The sequence below is a fragment of the Lithobates pipiens genome, unplaced genomic scaffold, assembly GCF_037356315.1.
Source record: "Lithobates pipiens isolate NorthernLeopardFrog02 unplaced genomic scaffold, aLitPip1_a1.2 Scaffold_30, whole genome shotgun sequence".
Taxonomy (NCBI): Eukaryota; Metazoa; Chordata; class Amphibia; order Anura; family Ranidae; genus Lithobates; species Lithobates pipiens.
Genome location: NW_027507791.1, coordinates 104180766 through 104187668, shown reverse-complemented (window position 1 = coordinate 104187668; position 6903 = coordinate 104180766).

Genomic DNA, 6903 nt, shown 5'->3' with positions numbered 1-6903 from the left:
TATATATATATATATATATATATATATATATATATATATATACACACACACACACACACACACACACACACACACACACATACACAATTCCCTCCTGCAAAACACCTTGAGACATTTCTATTGAATTTACTATTTACACTTGCTTCCAAATCTACATAGTTGAAAGAAGGTCTCAGTGTGCATTATGGATGTGTTCTCAGTCTTGCTGATGGTTTGTTGTTTTGGTAAGCGCTGGCCTTAGGTTATATTGTAAAATCTTCAAGTGTTAAAATTTATTTGGTTCCCTCTCTATGAAACAATTCCCACTGTCTACATCAAGAATAGTCACTTTGTTTATGGTGTTTGCATTTTGTCTATTATATTTATACACCTATACCTGAATTGTACCATATTCAGTAAAATCCATGTTGTCAGATTAGTACAACGAAGAGAAGCATGCATGTCAGGATCCAAAGTCTGAATCTTTTTTCCCTATCTGTTTATCTCTGCAATGGTATGTAAAACCATAAAAGATGAGAAATCTCCTTTGTGGAACAGTAGGGAGGCTGAGTGAGTGGCAGTTTCTGCGTCATTTTTTTCCCCTTCCTACAGGGTGAAGCAGCACTTGCAAAATGTGACTGATTCTAGATCTTGTCAGCTTTTGAATTGTCATACTGGCTGTCAGACAATAACTAACAGTCCTGCAGTGCACAATGTATTTTGTGAGCTCTGCTTCGTCAGAAAGGGGTGAAGTCTTGACCCTTTAAAACAAGTTAACAGGTATGTTTTTGTATAGCAGAGATGATAATTTGGGGCTGAGGTGAGAGCAGGGAAAAGTTACCCCTTGGACATCACCGTCCTAATTCTTCGTTATTGGCACCAATTTGGCAAACTTGATTCACTTATCTGATACCATTGTATTATCAAGGCACCATAATGATCGTAGTAGGCATAACAAATGTAGCGCTGGCTCCTGAAGAGCACACGCTATGTGTTTTTCTCTATTTAAAGTTCCTAAAGCCGCAGTTTGGTTTTGGGCTTAATTATACTAAATTATGGTTTCAGTACCAGTCTAGCTCAATTGCACTGTTCTTCTTGGCCACAGGTGGCGCTGTCATCACTGGCGAGTGTGAGAACGCAGTTCAGCTGGGCGCATTGAGTGCCACTTTTTCTAGGAACCAGCCCATTGGGAGTGTCATCCTGCTGTGCACTCTGGGAGAGGGTACTTAAGGTACTGACATGACGTGCTTCTGGGTTCCGGTCCAGAAGATCTTTCTGTCTGTTTGGTCCTGGTCCTCCTGACCAGCCCCCATGGCTCTCATGGCCTGGGGTACAGATCCATCCAATTCCGAGTCTCGGGGCTGGCTAGCCCAAGGTGAAGTAACCGGAAGAAGGATTCAAAGGTGGTCCGGTGCAGTCCCATCTCTGGAGAGGCCCAGCAATTGAGGAAGCAACCAGGGGAGGACTCTTCGGGAGAAGGCCACGCTGAAGGCCGGCTTCTCAGAAAGAGCCTGGAGGCTTAGTTGAAAGACACCAAATGAATCTACACTCGTACAGTATCACCGGACCGGCTGCAAGATACTGGTACCGTATGAGGGCTCTCTAAATTTGTTTACATCCTTCAGTTACTACAAGTGTTCTACAACAAGTCTGTGGCAGAGACTTCATTCTACAAGTGTTCTACAACAGGTCTGTGGCAGAGGCTTTATTCAACAAGTGTTCTACAACAAGTCTGTGGCAGAGACTTTATTCAAACGTTCTATATGCAAGTCTGTGGCAGAGGCTTTGCTCTATCTGAACACTCTATCGGCTGCTAGGCCTAGTGAGATGAGGTCTATCCGGTAGCTGTGAGAATCCAGCTGTGAGTGGCTATTCTCTGGATTTCTATAGTGAGAGACTTCCTATTTTGAGCAGTTCCAAGAGTACCTGAACTTTCTACCTAAACCCTCTAACCCTCATTGAGAGACTGTGTTTTGTCTACTCTTTTTTGCAAATAAAAATCCCAAAAGTGGATCCAGTGTCAGTTTCTACAATACTTTGGGCCATCTACCTCGGGAAACCCCTAGACGTACACGAGGTTAAGAAGCTAACGGTAAGCCCAACAAATCGGCCGCTCCTTCGGGGGTCAGTGCTACATGTGGGGCTCGGGTCCGGCATTTTCCGTTACCCCTCGCAACGAAAGAACTGTACACGTGGTAACTACAGGGTAGAGGGTTAAAAAATGTTTTGGACTGCGCCATTTTGTGAAAAATGATTGACATTCACTGTTGGCACGTAAACTGTTGGCGGAGTTGGAAAAAGCCCACGAGTTGCGTGACCAGAGGAGCAAGTGGGAGGAGTCTTGCCCATTTCCTCTCCCTACATGAGGCACCGCGGGAGAGTGTCGTAGGAGAGAGTGGAAAGAGGTTGTGCTTTGTTGCAGAAGCAGAAGAGAAAAGGATGTTTAGAGTTCCAGGAATGTCACCGACCATGGGACCCAGAATGTCATCTGTGGGGATCCCTGTGGGAGTGAGACTCCCAGGAACTGTGTTGACCGATATGGGGAATCGCCTGGCACCTCAGGTATGTTTCATCCTATAGACATCGAGGACCTTGGGATGCTTTGTGGCAAGTGTGAAGGACTGATCACAAGCCCTCAGCCACTGGTTAGCTGTCTCGGCTGTGGAGAATACCTTTTTAAAGTGGAGCAGCCCATTGTGTCAACGAAGGCCTACCGCATGGACTGGGCCATGGCCGTGGCTACTGAGAAGTCTGTTGACTATGTCCCTTTGGTGAGGCCTACCACAGCTACGATGCCTGTTGCTGTCAGCATGCCGGAGGGAGATGTGACTACCACTACTACTACTGCCATTGCCAGGGGGAACTACTCCGGAGGTCATGGACACCGATTCGTCCACCATTACTGCTACGACCATGCCTGCTTAGCACGCGCTATGTGTTTTTCTCTATATAAAGTTCCTAAAACCGCAGTTTAGTTTTGGGCTTAATTATACCAAATTCTGGTTTCAGTACCAGTCTAGCTGGATTGCACTGTGTTCTGCTTGGCCACAGGTGGCACTGTCATCACTGGCAAGTGTGGAAACGCAGTTCAGCTGGGCGCATTGAGTGCCACTTTTTCTCGGAACCAGCCCAGTGGGAGTGTCATCCTGCTGTGCATTCTGTGAGAGGGTACTTAAGGTACTGACATCACGTGCTTCTGGGTTCCGGTCCAGAAGATCTTTCTGTCTGTTTGGTCCTGGTCCTCCTGACCAGCCCCCATTGCTCTAATGGCCTGGGGTGCAGATCCATCCAATTCCGAGTCTCGGGGCTGGCTAGCCCGAGGCGAAGTAACTGGAAGGAGGATTCAAAGGTGGTCCGGTGCCGTCTCATCTGTGGAAAGGCCCAGCAATTGAGGAAGGAATCCAGGGGAGGACTCTTCGGGAGCAGGCCGGCTTCTCAGAAAGAGCCTGGAGGCTTAGTTGAAAGACCCCAAGTGAATCTACACTCGTACGGTATCGCCGGACCGGCTGCAAGATACTGGTACCGTATGAGGGCTCTCTAAATTTGTCTACATCCTTCAGTTACTATAAGTGTTCTACAACAAGTCTGTGGCAGAGACTTCATTCTACAAGTGTTCTACAACAGGTCTGTGGCAGAGGCCTTATTCAACAAGTGTTCTACAACAAGTCTTTCGCAGAGACTTTATTCAAACGTTCTATATGCAAGTCTGTGGCAGAGGCTTTGCTCTGAACATTCTATCGGCTGCTAGGACTAGTGAGAGGAGGTCTACCTGGTAGCTGTGAGAATCCAGTTGTGAGTGGCTATTCTCTGGATTTCTATTTTGGGCAGTTCCAATAGTACCTGAACTTTCTACCTAAACCCTCTAAGTCTCATTGAGAGATTGTGTTTTGTCTACTCTTTTTTGCAAATAAAAATCCCAAAAGTGGATCCAGTGTCAGTTTCTACAATACTTTGGGCCATGTACCTTGGGAAACCCATAGACGTACACGAGGTCAAGAAGGTAACGGTAAGCCCAACAAATCAGCCGCTCCTTTGGGGGTCAGTGCTACACAAATATAATAATGCCGCGTACACACGACCGCTTCTGTCAGAATAAACTCTGGCGGAGTTCTGACGAAACTGTCTTGCCTACACACGATCACACCAAAGTCCGATCGTCTAGAACGTGGTGATGTACAGCATACAGACGAACGTTTTTTCAGATAGGAATTGATTCCGTCGGAAAGATTTAAAACATGTTCTATTACTAGGTCCGTCAGAATTTTCAAAAAAAAAGTCAGATGAGGCATACACACGATCAGAATATCCGATGAAAAGATTCCATCAGACTTTTTCTGCTGGAAAGTCCGAACATGTGTGCACGGCATAAGGACATCAGGGCTCTGAAAGTAGTCCCCTGCATTAGACCACCTTCTTTTTCAACTTTTGTGGCAGTGGTTACTAGAAAATAGAGCAAAATTATGTATACATATATACCCAATACTTTTGGTAATATATATATATATATATATATATATATATATATATATATATATATCCAAAAGTATTGGGACCCCTGCCTTTACACGCACTTGAACTTTAATGGCAACCCAGTCTTAATCTGTAGGATTCAATATTGAGTTGGCCCATCCCTTGCAGCTATAACCACCTTAAGACTTCTGGGAAGGCTGTCCACAAAGTTTAGGAGTTTGTCTATGGGAATGTTTGAATGTTTGACCATTCTTCCAGAAGCATATTTGTGAGATTAGGCACTGATGTTGGATGAGAGGCCTGGCTTGAAGTCTCAGCTCTAATTCATTCCAAAGGTTTTCTATTGGGTAGAGGTCAGGACTCTGAGGTCCCTGACCTCATACCTTGGTAACAATACCACAATACCAAACAATATTTGAGAGAAACAGGCCTTTTGTGTTCATAGAAAAAGATGTAGATCTTTGCGTTCAGCTCATGATAAATGCTAAAAGTGTGCACAGTAATATTGTGACTTTTTGAACATTTACATTTTCAAACTAAGATCTTTTTAAGAACTTGTGTCTCTAGGGATTGATTTGGACAGGTTTAACCTTTGTTATTTCTGAGCAGCTAAAAAGGCTGAATAGACAACATATCTGTTCTTTCCATTAAACCCCAGGGCATGCTTGGCAAAGTTTGACATTTTCTGTAGTGGGATTTTCATTTTTGTATTACCTCAGAGGAACTGGGGTTTTTGTAGACTGGAGACCAGATTTTGATGCGGGAGTCAGCAAGTACTGTTGATCAAGGGTTTTGACACTCCGAAGACATGTACAGAATCATGCTCAGTAGCAAAAGGCAACATTTTAGGGATATCAAAAAGCACTGGAAAATTGGAGTCAGCCATGCAAAGTTCAGAACCAGACTATCAACCAGAAACACAAGACAGACAAACTGAAACACCAGACAATAGGGGTGGACTTGGAACCCAGTTACAGGTCAAGAAGAAGGAATTTAGATTTGGGCAAGCTCTTCTGCATATAGTAGTCATTTTCTGATTATCTTCTAGGGTTCAAAAATACTTGGTTGCCCCAGGTGCTACTTCTTGGCAGACCCTTTTGTGTATGTCATGTGACGCCGCCCCTTGTCCCTATATAAGTCGCCGCACAGCACGTCCCTGCCATTGCGGCCAGAGAGAGTGTGGTGTCAACATCACAAGGAAGAAGAAGAAGAGAAGAAGGCGACGGTGACGGCGACAGCGACAGAAGACCGGGCCAATGCTAGTAAAAGAGCTAGCAGAAGATCGCGGAGGACCGGCAGAAGAACCGAAGAGGGGGACAAGACCCCCGAAGAGTGGGACAAGACCCCAAAGTCAGAATTAAAAGAGCTAGAAGAAGATAGCGGAGGAGTCCGATGAGAAGACCCCCCAAGACGGAAGAAGAGAAGATCACTTATTAAAGCCCCCCGCCCACAGACCCCAACAACCAACTGCCAGGGTTGTCGGGAAGAGGCCCTTGTCCTCATCAACATGGGGACACGGTGCTTTGGGGTGGGGGTCCGCAGGGCCCCCCCTTGCCCAAAGCACCCCCCATGTTGAGGGCATGCAGCCTGGTATGGCTCAGGAGGGGGGGCGCTCGCTCATCCCCACCCCCTTTCCTGACCGGCCGGGCTGCGTGCTCGGATAAGGGTCTGATATGGACTTTGGAGGTCCCCCACGCCATTTTTTTCGGCGTAGGGCTTCCCCTTTAAGTCCATACCAGGTGACGGGGCTAGGTTTTGGGGAAAAAAAGTCTGCCGGAGGCCCACACACGGGCGGATTGGGGATCCGGCGGGGACTCTTTCCATACTGTCCCCCTGCAAAGTGCTGCTCTAGGCCTGGGCCTTGTCGGCCTAGGCCAGGATACAGCCTTGAATATTCCCTTGGACTATGGGGTTGATTTACTAAAGGCAAATAGACTGTGCACCTTGCAAAGTGCAATTTCTCCAGAGCTTCATAAATAAGCAGAAGCAAGCAATGCATTTATTTATTTATTTTCCTAGCTTGGATATTCTTTGCAAAGTGAACCTTCATTTCATTTAAGAAGCTCTGGAGCTATTGCACTTGCACTTTACAAGGTGCACAGTCTGCCGTTTCTGCTTTTCTTCTCAGAAGGAGAGAGAGCCTCATATGTTTAGGCACAGTGGAGGCTGGTGGTTTTTGTTCTTGGGAGGTGGTCTGCCAGCACCCCCGTCCCCTTCTTCCTCGTGGTCCGTCGGTCTGTCGGGTCACCCGCGGGTCACCCATGGGTCACCTGCATAAAGTCCCCCCCCCCCCCGGGCTGTTAGTCAGTTATCCAGCCCCGCACTTTCCCCATCTAGGTCTAGCAAGGCTCCTATGGGTGGCGGCTTCCATTGTTTCTCCTCCTTCTCCTCTGCATTACAGTGGCTTCCGCCGTACGTTTCCTACTTCATCCTCCTAGGCGTCCAACAGGATCG